Below are 16,008 nucleotides of genomic sequence, written 5' to 3'. Positions count from 1 at the left end.
ACTTATTAATTATATCCCATGTCTGATTCAGTGAAGTATTGCTCTTTTTTGCTGATCTTATCTATTTTTTTAGATAATTTTTGTATCAGCGAAATTCAGCTACATTGACTTTGGATGGATGCAATAAGTATATCTTATATAACAGATTCTTATTTTTTTTATTGATAGCAATCCATGGGATATCCAAGGCTTAAATGGCTTCATACTACTTCTTCTTGATATCTTGTGTAGACGGAAAGCGTCATCGTAAAAACATTTAAACTAGTCCACAAAAAATTCAGTAGCAAAATCAGGATCCGAAGACTTTAAACAAGAAGTAAAATTACTGGAAGAAAGTAATACTTTAAGTCTACTTAATAAGTTTTTACTAGTCACTCTTATTTTTCTTTTAATAGGCCGAGAAAATTCTGGAATCAAGTGAAGGCCAATTCACAAGCATCAAATGGTTGAGAAATTTTCAATAACGACATCACTAGACTTTAGTTCCATATTCGTAAAAAAATATCAATAATGGAAGCATAATCTTTCGTTTTTCTTGTTGGAACTCCACAAGCTGGCAAGAGACTACCAGACAGGCAAACTGATAGTCAGCCCCATCATAAGAGCTTCAGAGAAAATTACTATTTTAATTATTAGAATTATATACATCAATATTAAAATCCCTCATGATTACAATCTTGGGGTACTTGTTTGAAGCAATAATGATAAGATCATCAAGAAATTCAAAGAATTTTGAAGCAGATGAACTTGGAAAAAATTGGCCGGTAAAATACGCAACACAATATTTTCATACCTTTCACATCTATAATAACCGTCAGAGACTCAACCACTATTTCAATATACAGATGATCAAATTCACTCACCATATCTACCTGAATTGTTGATTTAATGAAAAAATCAACCCCTCCCTGTTTTTATTAATCCGATTCTTATGAAGCAAAGTATAATTCTTTTTGTTAATGAATGTCATTGTCGAATCATTCAATGTTTTATAAGAGGTAAAGATATTTATATCATGACACGAAATAAACAGGGACATTCAATTTAAAATATTTAGTAATCAGTGACAGTTCAAAAATGTCATTCTAAAACCAGCGCTTTTATTCGAAATTTAAGTAAGGATTAGAAATTTATTTTTGGGATAGAATGGACCATCATATAAAAAGTATCATTATCTTTGTATCAAATATTTTCCCTAGATCTAAGGGGAGCTCTTCGTATTTATGAAGAATACCATCCATTATTTCGACCCTGGGTATACTTATTGACAAAAAGAAACTTTCAACCATACGGAGAGACAAATGTAACCAGGACGTCATCTGAAAGAAACAAACATTAGCAAAATCCAGAACTATAACATGAACACCTTATATAAGAAAATCAGGAATAGTGTGACGCAAAGAAAGCAAAAAAGCATGGTAGCTTGGACTATTGATAACAAAAAAACGAAGTATTAAAAAACCTCAGGGGGACACTTACCATGACACTTCACGAACGTGTATCCGAAAATAATCGTAATCCCCCACCAATCATAAATTATCAACTGACTTAACAACCAAATCCACTAAACTCCAAATAAACAAAATACTCCACAGAATCATATAAATATAGACCCAGATCACTGCTATTCTAATTCAATTATTGATTAATTTTCTCCCATATCTCCGAGCCATTTTTTTCTTTATGTCAAGCCATATTTGGGTTGCTTTATCTTTAACCCGAGAAGCAATAATCAATCCAGACTCCATCTCTGTTGATTTAGTAAGGAATCCTGTGTGCAAAGCGTTAAGTGCCGGAGGAAGGTCTGTGCAAACTTTTATTCCAGAGCCCTGAAGCTTGGATTTGTTTTGCATAATTAGATAACTTCAGCTTCATTCCTGAGCCTAATTAACACTGGATTAATTTCCAATTTACGTGACTGAATTTGATTATGGTAACTATACGTTATATTGTCCTTTTTTTCCTCCTAAGTGGTAAGATTTATCAATTGACACAGATGATGTAATTTTTAGTATATTCTTAAGGAGATCTTTCACGTGAGCTTCAAGGGATGGAAACGAATTAAGATCAGTAGGTAAGCCGTGTATGATCAAGTTCGAACACTGGGTTCTGACAACTCTTTCAGAATACCCTGATTGGTTACCTATTTCAAAATCCCTTTGTAAATTTACCTGAAAAGGCAAATAAAACATTAGCTAGGGTTATTTTATAATTATTGATAATAAATATTGACGTACGTTTCGATACAATTTTTGATTTTAAAATGAAAATTGAATAATCCCATCTATAATTAATGTCTCTGTAATAATAGATGGCCAAATCATAAAAGCTAAAGAAAAGATTAACCTAACATTTAGGAATTTATGTTGAGAATTTGATCAAGTAGGCATTGCAACTAGTTTAAATAAGTAGGCTGTATGTCTACTTATCACTCAGTCTTTTTTTAAGAGAACTTGCTGTCGTGTTTTGTTCCAAATTCTTAATCAGCTTTAAAAATTAGAATTGGCTTTTCTTTGATAGGCTAGCAAAATATAGGGTAAGATAGCCTACCCAGTAATTGGACAGGTAGTCATTACTTCAACGTTTAAATAACTAAAAAATATTTTGGTAAAATTCTACTTTAGTTACTTTTGGCTATCTTGGAAAGGGGTTGGGTTAGGAAAATGAAACTTTCAGGGATGGATGTACATGCTAAGGTTTGTCCCGGGAAGGTACTTTGAAGTACCTACCTCCACTCATCCCCCCTCTATATAATGGTAAATTAGCCTACTGCACATTACTAGTTGTTTTTAACTCCTATTTCATCCTATATTACTATCATAAATATAAATCACTGCTTACCTTACACAACTTCTGCTTTTAACCTTGTTCATTAAAATATATTCCAAATTCCTATTTAAATCCTAAGCCATTTAATTTTCAACCCATGCTGACTTTCTTTATGGTATATGAAACCAGGCTTGTTGTGATGTTACACTTGGCTTATTAGAAACGCTTACCCTTGAGGGTAGCAGGCACATGCCAATCACCTCTGTGTTGATAAGACCATTTAAACTGTATTAATTAGGGAAAGGATTTGACAAGAGAGACCAGTAAAAATAACCTAATCGTTATAAGAGAACAAATTATGTCATGGGAAGATGTTTTTGAAATCCCTCTTCCACCCAAACTCAAAATTTTCTAAAATTCTACTTTAGAAGCTTTTAAAGTCTATCTAAAGTACTAAAAGATAGAGTGCTAAAAACATCAGAATCAACCTCAGAGGAGATGTTATGTCACGGGAAGAGGTTTTTAAAATCCCCCTTCCCCCCAAACTCAAAATTGTCCAAAATTCTACTTTAGAAGCTTTTTAAATATTTCTAAAGCACAAATAGATAGAGTGCTAAAAACATCAGAATTGACTTCAGAGGACACGTTATATCACGTGGAAGAGGTTATTGAAATCCCCCTTCCCCCCAAACTCAAAATTGTCCAAAATTCTACTTTAGAAGCTTTTTAAATATTTCTAAATCACTAATAGATAGAGTGCTACAAAAACCAGCATTGACTTCAGAGCAAAAATCTTGTCATGGGAAGATGTTTTTGAAATTCCCCTTCCCCCCAAACTCAAAATTTTCCAAAATTCTACTTCCGAAGCTTTTTTAATTTTTTATAATGTGCTAAGACATAGAACGCTACAAACAGCAGAATCGACTTTAGAGGACAATTTGTGTCATGGGAAGATGTTTTTGAAATCCCCCTTCCCGACAAACTCAAAATTTTCCAAAATTCTACATTAGAAACTTTTTAAATATTTCAAAAGCACTATTAGATAGAGCGCTACAAATATCAGAATCGACTTCAGAGGAAAAATTTTTTCATGGGAAAATGTTTTTGAAATCCCCCTTCCCCCCAAACTCAAAATTTTAAAAAATTTCAATTTAGAAGCATTTTTAAATATTTCTAAAGCACTAATAGATAGAGCGCTACAAGTTTCAGAATCAACTTCAGAGGACACGTTATATCACGGGAAGAGGGTTTTAAAATCCCCCTTCCCCCTATTTCTAAAGCATTAATAGATAGAGTGCTAAAAACATCAGAATCGACTTCAGAGGACACGTTATATCACGGGAAGAGGTTTTTAAAATCCCCCTTCCCCCCAAACTCAAAAATTTCCAAAATTTTAATTAAGAAGCATTTTTAAATATTTATAAAGCACTAATAGATAGAGCGCTACAAGTTTCAGAATCAACTTCAGAGGACACGTTATATAACGGGAAGAGGGTTTTAAAATCCCCCTTCCCCCTAACTCAAAATTTTCCAAAATTTTATTTCAAAAGCTTTTTAAATATTTCTAAAGCACTAATAGATAGAGTGCTAAAACCATCAGAATCGACTTCAGAGGACACGATATATCACGGGAAGAGGTTTTTAAAATCTTCCTTCCACCCAAACTCAAAAATTTACAAAATTATACTTAAGAAGCTTTTTAAATGTTTCTAAAGCATTAATAGATAGAGTGCTAAAAACATCAGAATCGACTTCAGAGGACGCGTTATATCACGGGTAGAGGTTATTAAAATCCCCCGTCACCCCAAACTCAAAAATTTCCAAAATTATAATTTAGAATATTTTTTAAATATTTCTAAAGCACTAATAGATGGAGTGCTAAAAACATCAGACTTGACTTCAGAGGACAAATTCTGTTACGGGAAGATGTTTTTGGAATCCCCCTTCCCCCCAAACTCAAAATTTTCCAAAATTCTACTTCAGAAGCTTTTTTAAATATTTCTAAAGCGCTAAGAAATAAAACGCTACAAACAGCAGAATCAACTTTAGAGGACAATTTGTGTCATGGCAAGATGTTTTTGAAATCCCCCTTCCCCCCAAACTCAAAATTTTCCAAAATTATACTATAGAAGCTTTTCAAATATTTCTAAAGAACTAATAGATAGAGTGCTAAAAACATCAGAATCAACCTCAGAGGAGACGTTATGTCACGGGAAGATGTTTTTTAAATCCCCCTTCCCCCCAAACTCAAAATTTTCCAAAATTCTACTTTAGAAGCTTTTTAAATATTTCTAAAGCATTAATAGATAGAGTGCTAAAAACATCAGAATCGACTTCAGAGGACACATTATATCATGGGAAGAGGTTATTGAAATCCCCCTTCCCCCCAAACCCAAAATTGTCCAAAATTCTACTTGAGAAGCTTTTTAAATATTTCTAAAGCACTAATAGATAGAGTGCTACAAAAACCAGAATCGACTTCAGAGGACAAATTATGTTATGGGAATATGTTTTGGAAATCCCCCTTCCTCCCAAACTCAAAATTTTCCAAAATTCTACTTCAGAAGCTTTTTTAAATATTTCTAAAGCGCTAAGACATAGAACGCTACAAACAGCAGAATCGACTTTAGAGGACAATTTGTGTCATGGGAAGATGTTTTTGAATTCCCCCTTCCCCCCAAACTCAAAATTTTCCAAAGTTCTACTTTAGAAACTTTTTAAATATTTCAAAAGCACTAATAGATAGAGCACTACAAATAGAAGAATTGACTTCAGATGACAAATTATGTTACGGGAATATGTTTTTGGAATCCCCCTTCCCCCCAAACTCAAAATTTTCCAAAATTCTACTTTAGAAGCTTTTTAAATATTTCTAAAGCATTAATAGATAGAGTGCTAAAAACATCAGAATCGACTTCAGAGGACACGTTATATCACTTAGAAGCTTTTTAAATATTTCTAAAGCACTAATAGATAGAGTGCTAAAAACATCAGAATCGACTTCAGAGGACACGTTATATCACGGGAAGAGGTTTTTAAAATCCCTCTTCCCCCCAAACTCAAAAATTTTCCAAAATTCTACTTTAGAAGCTTTTAAAATATTTCTAAAGCACTAACAGATAGGGAGCTAAAAAAACCAGAATCAACTTCAGATGACAAATTATGTTACGGGAAGATTTTTTTTAAATCCCCCGTGCCCCCAAACTAAAAATTTCCCAAAGTTCTACTTTAGAAACTTTTAAAAAATTTAAAAAGCACTAAAACATAGAGAGCTAGAAACATCAGAATTGACTTCAGAGGACACTTTATATCATGGGAAGATGTTTTTAAAATCCCCCTTCCCCCTAAACTCAAAAATTTCCAAAATTCTAATTTATAAGCTTTTTTAATTATTTATAAAGAAATAAGAGATATAGCGCTAAAAGTTTCAGAATCGACTTTAGAGGACACTTTATCTCATGGGAAAAGTGTTTTAAAATCCCCCTTTCCCCCAAACTCAAAAATTTCAAAATTTTTATTTTAAAAGCTTTTTAAATATTTCTAAAGCACTAATAGATAGAGCGCTAAAACCTTCAGAATCGACTTCAGAGGACACTTTATATCACGGTAATAGGCTTTTAAAATCCCCCGTCCCCCAAAACTCAAAATTTTCCAAAATTATAATTTATAAACTGTTTAAATATTTACAAAGCATTAACAAAATCAGAGCTCTACAAATATCCGACTCCACATTATATTCTAAATAATGTTATGGGTAGATGTTTTTTTAAATCCCCCTTCCCCCCAAACTCAAAATTTTCAAAAATTCTACTTTAGTAGATTTTCAAAAATTTCTAAATCGCTAACACAGAGTGTGCTAAAAAATTTAGAATCAACTTTAGAAGACACGTTATATCCCGGGAAGAGGTTTTTAAAATCCCCCTTCCCCCCAAACTCAAAATTGTGTGTCCTCTTTGTAGGGATGAGGACGAAGATTTGGACCATTTTCTCCGAAAGTGCCCGGTGCTCTCTGATTTAAGGGAAAATTACTTACATGGGATTGTTTTGCTGCTTCCAAATATATTACAAAGTAGTAATCTAAGCACAATATTTCGTATTGGTGCGTACATAGAGAAGGGATTAAAAAGAAGGAAATGTTTTTACAATTAATTATTATTAATTATATGGAATTAAAGTTATTTTTTTTGGTATTTTACCAGAAGGTATTTTTCGCTATGTAGGCGTATTCATGTTAATGTGTGTTTGTAATTTGCTCTGTTGTAAATTTTCTATTTTCATATTTTTTGTGTGTATATGGCTCTTGGGCTTTTTGAAATACACGATCTATCTATCTATCTATCTTGTATACATAATTCAGTTTTGCATAAAAAAAGGTTTGTTTTAAATATTGTTTTTATTAAGTACAAAAGCATGTAGATGTAGCACCTTTCAGTCAACATAATTGCTAAACTATTTAGTCTTTCCTAATTTATTGTTCATATGATATAGTTTTTTTTATTGGTTGTAGCCTGGCAAATGATCTCTCTCCAGAAACAATGCTTACTGGAATTTTTAAGAGCATTTTAAATTTCGAAAATCAATTATTCATTTTGATGGCAGCGCGGGGCCCTTCCAAACGCGGGGCCCAATCTCCCTTTGTCTGGCCCTGTAAGCACTTGTTAAACTTTAAAATAAAGAGTAGGTAGTCGAGGAGGTGGTAGCCCCCTCATATGCAGGAAATCTTTTGTTTCTAATGAACTTGCTGATTCTTTTTATGTTTTTTTAAAGAATTTTTGTTTCATTTTAAGAACACTTCGAGAGGTTAGTTTTTTTTTTACATTTTTTTAGTATTTTCATTGGAACAAATAAAACAAAAATTGTCCCCTCTTAGATTTTGTAAAATATATTTTGCTCCCCCTCCCAACATAATTTTCACGCAGTCATTTGAAAAATACTTTTTTTATTTTTTACTACTACTGCTAATACTACTAACAACTCATCGCAGCACCAAGCCGCCTGATGCCAACACAGCTACGCACGCTTTTCCTCCACTCCAATGTATTCAAAGCCTCCTTTTTACACCCGCCCACGAAGTTCCCATTTCCTTTCAATCTTTCTTTATGACGTCCTCCCACCCCAGACGAGGACTACCTGCTTTCCGTTTAGCCCTAGACGGTTGGCCGAAAAGAACAATCTTCGGCAATCTGTCATCCTTCATCCGCACAATGTACCCTAGCCGCCTCAACCTTTCTTTCATTATAGCCCTAGAGAGCGGTATTGAACCACATTTTTCGTATAGCCTATTGTTTGACATACGGTCCGTCAGCCGGGTACCCAGAACAATCCTTAAGTAATTTCTCTAGAAAACATCTCGCAAATCTTCATCCGCTTTTCGGAGCGTCCATGCTTCAGAGCCATATTTGACCATATTCCATATTCCAAAATTCTACTTTAGAAGCTTTTAAAATATTTCTAAAACACTAATAGATAGAGAGCTAAAAACATCAGAATCGACTTCAGAGGACACGTTATATCACGGGAAGAGGTTTTTAAAATCCCCCTTCCCCCCAAACTCAAAATTTTCAAAAAATAAAATTAATAAGCTTTATAAAATTTTAATAAAGAAATAATATATAGAGCGCTACAAGTTTCAGAATCGACTTCAGAGGACACGTTATATCACGGGAAGAGGTTTTTAAAATCCCCCTTCCCCCTAACTCAAAATTTTCCAAAATTTTATTTTAGAAGCTTTTTAAATATTTCTAAAGCAATAATAGATAGAGTGTTAAAAAGATCAGAATCGACTTCAGAGGACACGTTATATCACGGGAAGAGGTTTTTAAAATCCCCCTTCCCCCCAAACTCAAAATTTTCTAAAATTATACTTTATAAGCTTTTTAAATATTTCTAAAGCACTACAAATATCAGAGCGCTACAAATATCCGAATCGACTTTAGATGATAAATTATGTTATGGGTATATGTTTTTTTAAATCACTCTTCCCCCCAAACTCAAAATTTTCAAAAATTCTACTTTAGGAGATTTTCAAATATTTCTAAAGCGCTAAGACAGAGAGTGCTAAAAAAATTAGAATCAACTTTAGAAGACACGTTATATCACGGGAAGAGGTTTTTAAAATCCCCCTTCCCCCCAAACTCAAAATTTTCCAAAATTCTACTTTAGAAGCTTTTTTAAATATTTATAAAGCACTAATAGATAGAGCGTTACAAATTTCAGAATCGACTTCAGAGGGCACGTTATATCACGGGAAGAGGTTTTTAAAATCCCCCTACCCCCTAACTCAAAATTTTCCAAAATTCTACTTCAGAAGCTTTTTTAAATATTTCTAAAGCGCTGAGACATAGAACGCTACAAACAGCAGAATCGACTTTAGAGGGCAATTCATGTCATCGAAGATGTTTTTGAAATCCCTCTTCCCCCCAAACTCAAAATTTTCCAAAATTCTACTTCAGAAGCTTTTTTAAATATTTCTAAAGCGCTAAGACATAGAACGCTACAAACATCAGAATCGACTTTAGAAGACAATTTGTGTCATGGGAAGATGTTTATGAAATCCCCCTTCCCCCCAAACTCAAAATTTCCCAAAATTCTACTTTAGAAGCTTTTTAAATATTTGTAAGTCAACATATACTGACGGCTATACTGACATATACTGATTTGTTATATACTGATGGCGTGGACAGCATTATAATTATGATTTAAGGTTATAACCTACGGTTATGACATTATATATCATCTTGTATACATAATTCAGTTTTGCATAAAAAAAGGTTTGTTTTAAATATTGTTTTTATTAAGTACAAAAGCATGTAGATGTAGCACCTTTCAGTCAACATAATTGCTAAACTATTTAGTCTTTCCTAATTTATTGTTCATATGATATAGTTTTTTTTATTGGTTGTAGCCTGGCAAATGATCTCTCTCCAGAAACAATGCTTACTGGAATTTTTAAGAGCATTTTAAATTTCGAAAATCAATTATTCATTTTGATGGCAGCGCGGGGCCCTTCCAAACGCGGGGCCCAATCTCCCTTTGTCTGGCCCTGTAAGCACTTGTTAAACTTTAAAATAAAGAGTAGGTAGTCGAGGAGGTGGTAGCCCCCTCATATGCAGGAAATCTTTTGTTTCTAATGAACTTGCCGATTCTTTTTATGTTTTTTTAAAGAATTTTTGTTTCATTTTAAGAACACTTCGAGAGGTTAGTTTTTTTTTTACATTTTTTTAGTATTTTCATTGGAACAAATAAAACAAAAATTGTCCCCTCTTAGATTTTGTAAAATATATTTTGCTCCCCCTCCCAACATAATTTTCACGCAGTCATTTGAAAAATACTTTTTTCATTTTTTACTACTACTGCTAATACTACTAACAACTCATCGCTGCACCAAGCCGCCTGATGCCAACACAGCTACGCACGCTTTTCCTCCGCTCCAATGTATTCAAAGCCTCCCTTTTTACACCCGCCCACGACGTTCCCATTTCCTTTCAATCTTTCTTTATGATGTCCTCCCACCCTAGACGAGGACTACCTGCTTTCCGTTTAGCCCTAGACGGTTGGCCGAAAAGAACAATCTTCGGCAATCTGTCGTCCTTCATCCGCACAATGTACCCTAGCCGCCTCAACCTCTCTTTCATTATAACCCTAGAGAGCGGTATTGAACCACAGTTTTCGTATAGCCTATTGTTTGAAATACGGTCCGTCAGCCGGGTACCCAGAACAATCCTTAAGCAATTTCTCTAGAAAACATCTCGCAAATCTTCATCCGCTTTTCGGAGCGTCCATGCTTCAGAGCCATATTTGACCATATTCCATATTCCAAAATTCTACTTTAGAAGTTTTTTAAATATTTCTAAAGCACTAATAGATAGAGTGCTAAAAACATCAGAATCGACTTCAGAGGACACGTTATATCACGGGAAGATGTATTTTAAATCCCCCGTCCCCCCAAACAAAAAATTTTCAAAAATGTTAATTACTAATAATTTTTAAATATATCTAAATCACTAATAGATAGAGCGCTAAAAGTTTCAGAATTGACTTCAGAGGACACGTTTTATCACGGTAAGAGGTTTTTAAAATCCCCTTACCCCAAACCTCAAAAATTTCCAAAATTGTATTTTAGATGCTTTTTTAAATATTTCAAAAGCACTAATAGATAGAGTGCTAAAAACATCAGAATCGACTTCAGAGGACACGTTATATCACTGGAAGAGGTTTTTAAAATCCCCCTTCCCCCCAAACTCAAAAATTTTCCAAAATTCTACTTTAGAAGCTTTTAAAATATTTATAAAGCACTAATAGATAGAGTGCTAAAAACACCAGAATCGACGTCAGAGGACAAATTATGTTACGGGAAGATGTTTTTGGAATCCTCCTTCCCCCCAAACTCAAAATTGTCAAAAATTCTAATTGAGAAGCTTTTTAAAAATTTCCAAAGCATTATTAGATAGAGTACTACAAATATCAGAATCAACTTCAGAGGACAAATTATGTTAAGGGAAGATGTTTTGGTAATCCCCCTTCCCCCCAAACTCAAAAATTTACAAAATTCTACTTTAGAAGCTTTTTAAACATTTCTAAAGCATTAATAGATAGAGTGCTAAAAACATCAGAATCGAATTCAGAGGACACGTTATTTCATGGGACGAGGTTTTTAAAATCCCCCTTCCCCCCAAACTCAAAAATTTCAAAAATTCTACTTTATAATCTTTTTATATTATTTATAAAGCAATAATAGATAGAGAGCTAAAAGATTCAGAATTGACTTCAGAGGACACTTTATATCACGGGAAAAGGTTTTTAAAATCCCCCTCCCCCCCTAACTCAAAATTTTCCGAAATTTTATTTTAAAAGCTTTTTAAATATTTCTAAAGCACTAATAGATAGAGTGCTAAAAAAATCAAAATCGACTTCAGAGGACAATTTATATCACGGGACGTGTTTTTTAAAATCCCCCTTCCCCCCAAACTCAAAATTTTCCAAAATTATAATTTATTAGCTTTTTAAATATTTCTAAAGCGCTAAGACAGAGAGTGCTAAAAAAATTAGAATCGACTTTAGAAGACACGTTATATCACGGGAAGAGGTTTTTAAAATCCCCCTTCCCCCCAAACTCAAAAATTTCCAAAATTTTACTTTAGAAGCTTTTTTAAATATTTCTAAAGCACTAATAGATAGAGCGCTACAAATTTCAGAATCGACTTCAGAGGGCACGTTATATCACGGGAAGAGGTTTTTAAAATCCCCCTACCCCCTAACTCAAAATTTTCCAAAATTATACTTCAGAAGCTTTTTTAAATATTTCTAAAGCGCTGAGACATAGAACGCTACAAACAGCAGAATCGACTTTAGAGGGCAATTCATGTCATGGGAAGATGTTTTTTAAATCCCCCTTCCCCAACAAACTCAAAATTTTCCAAAATTCTACTTCAGATGTTTTTTTAAATATTTCTAAAGCGCTAAGACATAGAACGCTACAAACATCAGAATCGACTTTAGAAGACAATTTGTGTCATGGGAAGATGTTTTTGAAATCCCCCTTCCCCCCAAACTCAAAATTTCCCAAAATTATACTTTATAAGCTTTTCAAATATTTGTAAAGCGCTAAGACATAGAGCGCTACTAACATCAGAATCGACTTTAGAGGAAAATTTATGTCATGGGAAGATGTTTTTGAAATCCCCCTTCCCCCCAAACTCAAAATTTTCCAAAATTGTTACTTTAGAAACTTGTTTAAATATTTCTATAGCGCTAAGACATAGAGCGTTACAAACATCAGAATCAACTTTAGAGGACAATTTATGTCATGGGAAGATGTAGAGGACAAATTATGTTATGGGAAGATGTTTTTGAAATCCCCCTTCCCCCAAACTCAAAATTTTCCAAAATTCTACTGTATAAGCTTTTTAAATATTTCTAAAGCAGTAATAGATAGAGCGCTACAAATATCAGAATCGACTTCAGAGGACAAATTATGTTATGGGAAGATGATTTTGAAATCCCCCTTACCTTTCATCCCAGTCCCCCTTCATACTCTAAAATCTGGTTGATAATTTGAAAAGCCTTATTTTCCACGGGGGTATTTTGATTTGGGGGGAGGGCGATTTTAAAAACCTCTTCCAGTTATATAACGCGTCCTCTGAAGTCGATTCTGATTTTTTTAGCACTCTATGTATTAGCTCTTTAGAAATATTTAAACAGCTTCTAAAGTAGAATTTAAGAAAATTTTGAGTTTGGGAGGACGGGGGATTACAAAAACATCTTCCCATTACATAATTTATCCTCTAAAGTTGATTCTGATGTTTGTAGCGCTCTATGTCTTAGCGCTTTAGAAATATTTAAAAAAGCTACTAAAGTAAAATTTTGGAAAATTTTGAGTTTGGGGGATTTGAGCAAAAGGGGATTTCAAACATCTTCCCATGACATAACTTGTGCTCTTAAGTTGATTCTGATGTTTGTAGCGCTCTGTGTCTTACCTAGACCCCAGCACCACGCCGGCGCATCAACCAAACGCTGCCAACGAGAGGCTCGGCTGACCGCCACTGAAGTATCACAACGTCGCTGGCGTGCCGCGGGAAGAGGAGGTGGTGTTTGGTTGACTTTGAATTAATTTTGCGGCAATTCTTTATTGCGTCAACCGCAAAGTCAAAGCTTTTCTTTTCTCGTGTGGTTTAAGTATTTTGATTTTCCTGATTAGAAATCAAGCTGGGCTTGCACAATACCCAATTTTCGGGGATTCCCCCGAAAATCTATGTACCATCCCAACAAAAATTTGGTTCCCCAACTTCCCGAAAATCATCCAATCATGTTGCCACTTCTAGTGATTTATCACTAGTGACTATCCCTGCTAAATCTTACTTTGTATACAATAATTCGTCGCTACTCTCTTGTTTTTCAATTGTCGTGTAGTAAGTTACTTTTATCAAAAAACAGGATTATGTAGTTTCAACATACTTGGCTCTATATGGATTGAAAAACGCATTATCTTTATGAGATTCGGTCATAAAAGAAAGTTTTTTTTTAACCGAAAGTAAGCAGCGACTGTAAAACTAAAACTGAACAGCAATTATTCCGTATATGAAAGGGACTGTCCCCTCCTTCACGCCTTGCTCTTTACGTTACTTTAGAATAAAGAGCTAGGGGTTGAGGAGGGGACAGCCCCTTTCATATATGGAATAATTATTGTTCATTTTAAATTTTAACATTGCTCCTTACTTTCAGTTAATAAAATTTGTTTTTATTTAATTTCTGAACGTTTTTCAACTAATACTGGTTTGATTTTGGCTCCCAGTGCATGAAAAATTAAAACACAATTGGCTTATTAGTTTTGGCAGATTTATTCCGGATATGAAGGGTCGCCCCTCCTCAATACGTTGCTCTTTACACTAAAGCTGTTAGCACTTTTAAAAAAGCTTCCTATTCTAATTAAAAAGCCCCTTTTTTTCAATTTTAGTAAACAGTCAAACTTTAGCGTAAAGAATAAGGTATTGAGGAGGGGCAATCTTTCATATATGGCATAATTTCTGTTTGTTTTTTGAATAATGCTGCTAAATCTGGCTCACCTTCTATGAAATATACCCCTCCCCCTCACGGAACTCCTCAGTGGAACTTTCATCCAACGTAAAGTGCACCGCCCCCGTCCAAGTCCCTTCAGACAATTTTTTCTCTGCGGAGAATCCCCCCTCTGTGTAAAATCGTTTGTGGACATTTCATCCAGAAAAATTCTCCTTAACATTTTTTCATTCTAATAAGACTTTTCTATATATTGGTTTCTCGGTTATTCCAGAGACACTCCCTTCTATGGAAATTATTTCCCAAAAAACAAAACGCACAGAAAAAAGCCTCCAGAACATTTCCAAAAAAAAAATTTGGCAAAGAGAATGTAAAAGAATTTCATATAGTAACTCTGTCCGTAACCCCTAGTGTAACATTTCCCCCAGAATATTCAGTCATCTGAAATTTCCCTCCAAAAGCAAAATTCTCCCCTTAGAAATCCACCCCAAGCACAACTTCCCCCCTGGCTAAGGTGCATCTTTGCACTTCTAAACGTTTTATGGAGAGTCCGTAACTACACGAATTCCATGCTAGTTTAGAATTCTACTTTAGAAGCTTTTTAAATATTTGTAAAGCGCTAAGACATAGAGCGCTACAAACATAATAATCGACTTTAGAGACCAAATTATATTATGGGAAGAAGTTTTTGAAATCCCCCTTCGCCCCAAACACAAAATTTTGTAAAGTTCTAGCCTTCTTATCCATGGAGGGGAGGGATATTTTCCCCGGGGGGCAAAGTATTTGGAAAGTTAGAATTCAGAAAATAACTATTTCTAGGTAACAGGGCCACTAAAAAATTACAGAACAATAGCGCGGTATCTGTAAATGTTGTTAACTAAAAAAAAAAAAAAAAAAAAAAAGAACAACCTTTTATAAAGTAAATGTAATCTTTCATTTAATTTTTTTTTTTTTTAAAAGACATCAGTGCCGACTCGAAAGCATTACGGTTTCTGCCAAATTTAAATTTCTGCAACCTGGGACTAAACAAGCCAAATGATTCAATTTTCTACTGTCGAGGCAGTCTTAGAGTTGTATTATAACCATAGCATGTTATTGAGAAGCAGGAATTGTGATAACTGTGGCCAGATTTGCGTAAAATATAGAAATTCGTTTTGTTGCCAGAAGTATAGGCTTAAAACTATCCGAGGTGGCCGAGAATATTCTCAGGTAAAGTGTAATTTTTCAAAATCGGTCTATGACAAAACATGGATGGCTGGTTCACACCTTTCTCTGCTAAAAAAATTCTATTTTTTGATGATTTGGCTTCAAATACCGCCTCCAAGGGAGAATTTCATAATCAAAAATGTTATTTGTTGTAAAAAAACCTTTGTGGATTGGAGCCAGTTCTGCAGAGAGGTTTGTGTGTACATATGTCATTCAAACTCCGCTCCTTTGGGAGGAGAAGGAGTCATTGTTGAGGTAGATGAAGCCAAATTTGGGAAGCGTAAATATAAACATGGTTGGATTGTTGCAGGTGCTTGGGTATTTGGTGGACTAGAGTAAGGACCTGGTAATTCATTCATGGTTTCTGTGCTGGAGAAAAGTAGTGCCTCGCTGTTGTGAAGTATCAAAAACCGAATCCTGCCAGGGACAACAGTAATCAGTGACTGTTGGAGGGCCTACAATTGCCTGGCTAGCCAGGGCTGTCATCATTTACACGTCAACCACAGCATGAATTTTTTTGAC

The 16,008-nt window shown here is 34.3% G+C and overlaps 1 protein-coding gene across 3 annotated transcripts in view; it reads left to right on the top strand.

Moving 5' to 3' along the window:
• Positions 1-2,350: 2,350 nt before the first annotated feature.
• The window catches only part of Bap60 (Brahma-associated protein 60), an 86,766-nt gene continuing 73,108 nt past the window's right edge, over positions 2,351-16,008 (top strand). Inside the window, exon 1 of one of the 3 annotated variants that reach the window (XM_089093092.1) lies at positions 2,351-2,382. The gene's annotated coding sequence lies outside the window, so the exon portion shown is untranslated. The other 2 variants (XM_089093025.1, XM_089093254.1) reach the window with 2 other exon arrangements.

Source organism: Artemia sp. Qi Xiang Cuo, chromosome 1, assembly GCF_049724085.1.
Source record: "Artemia sp. Qi Xiang Cuo chromosome 1, ASM4972408v1, whole genome shotgun sequence".
In the NCBI taxonomy this organism is placed as follows: domain Eukaryota; kingdom Metazoa; phylum Arthropoda; class Branchiopoda; order Anostraca; family Artemiidae; genus Artemia; species Artemia sp. Qi Xiang Cuo.
This window is presented reverse-complemented; position numbering and strand designations above follow the sequence as displayed.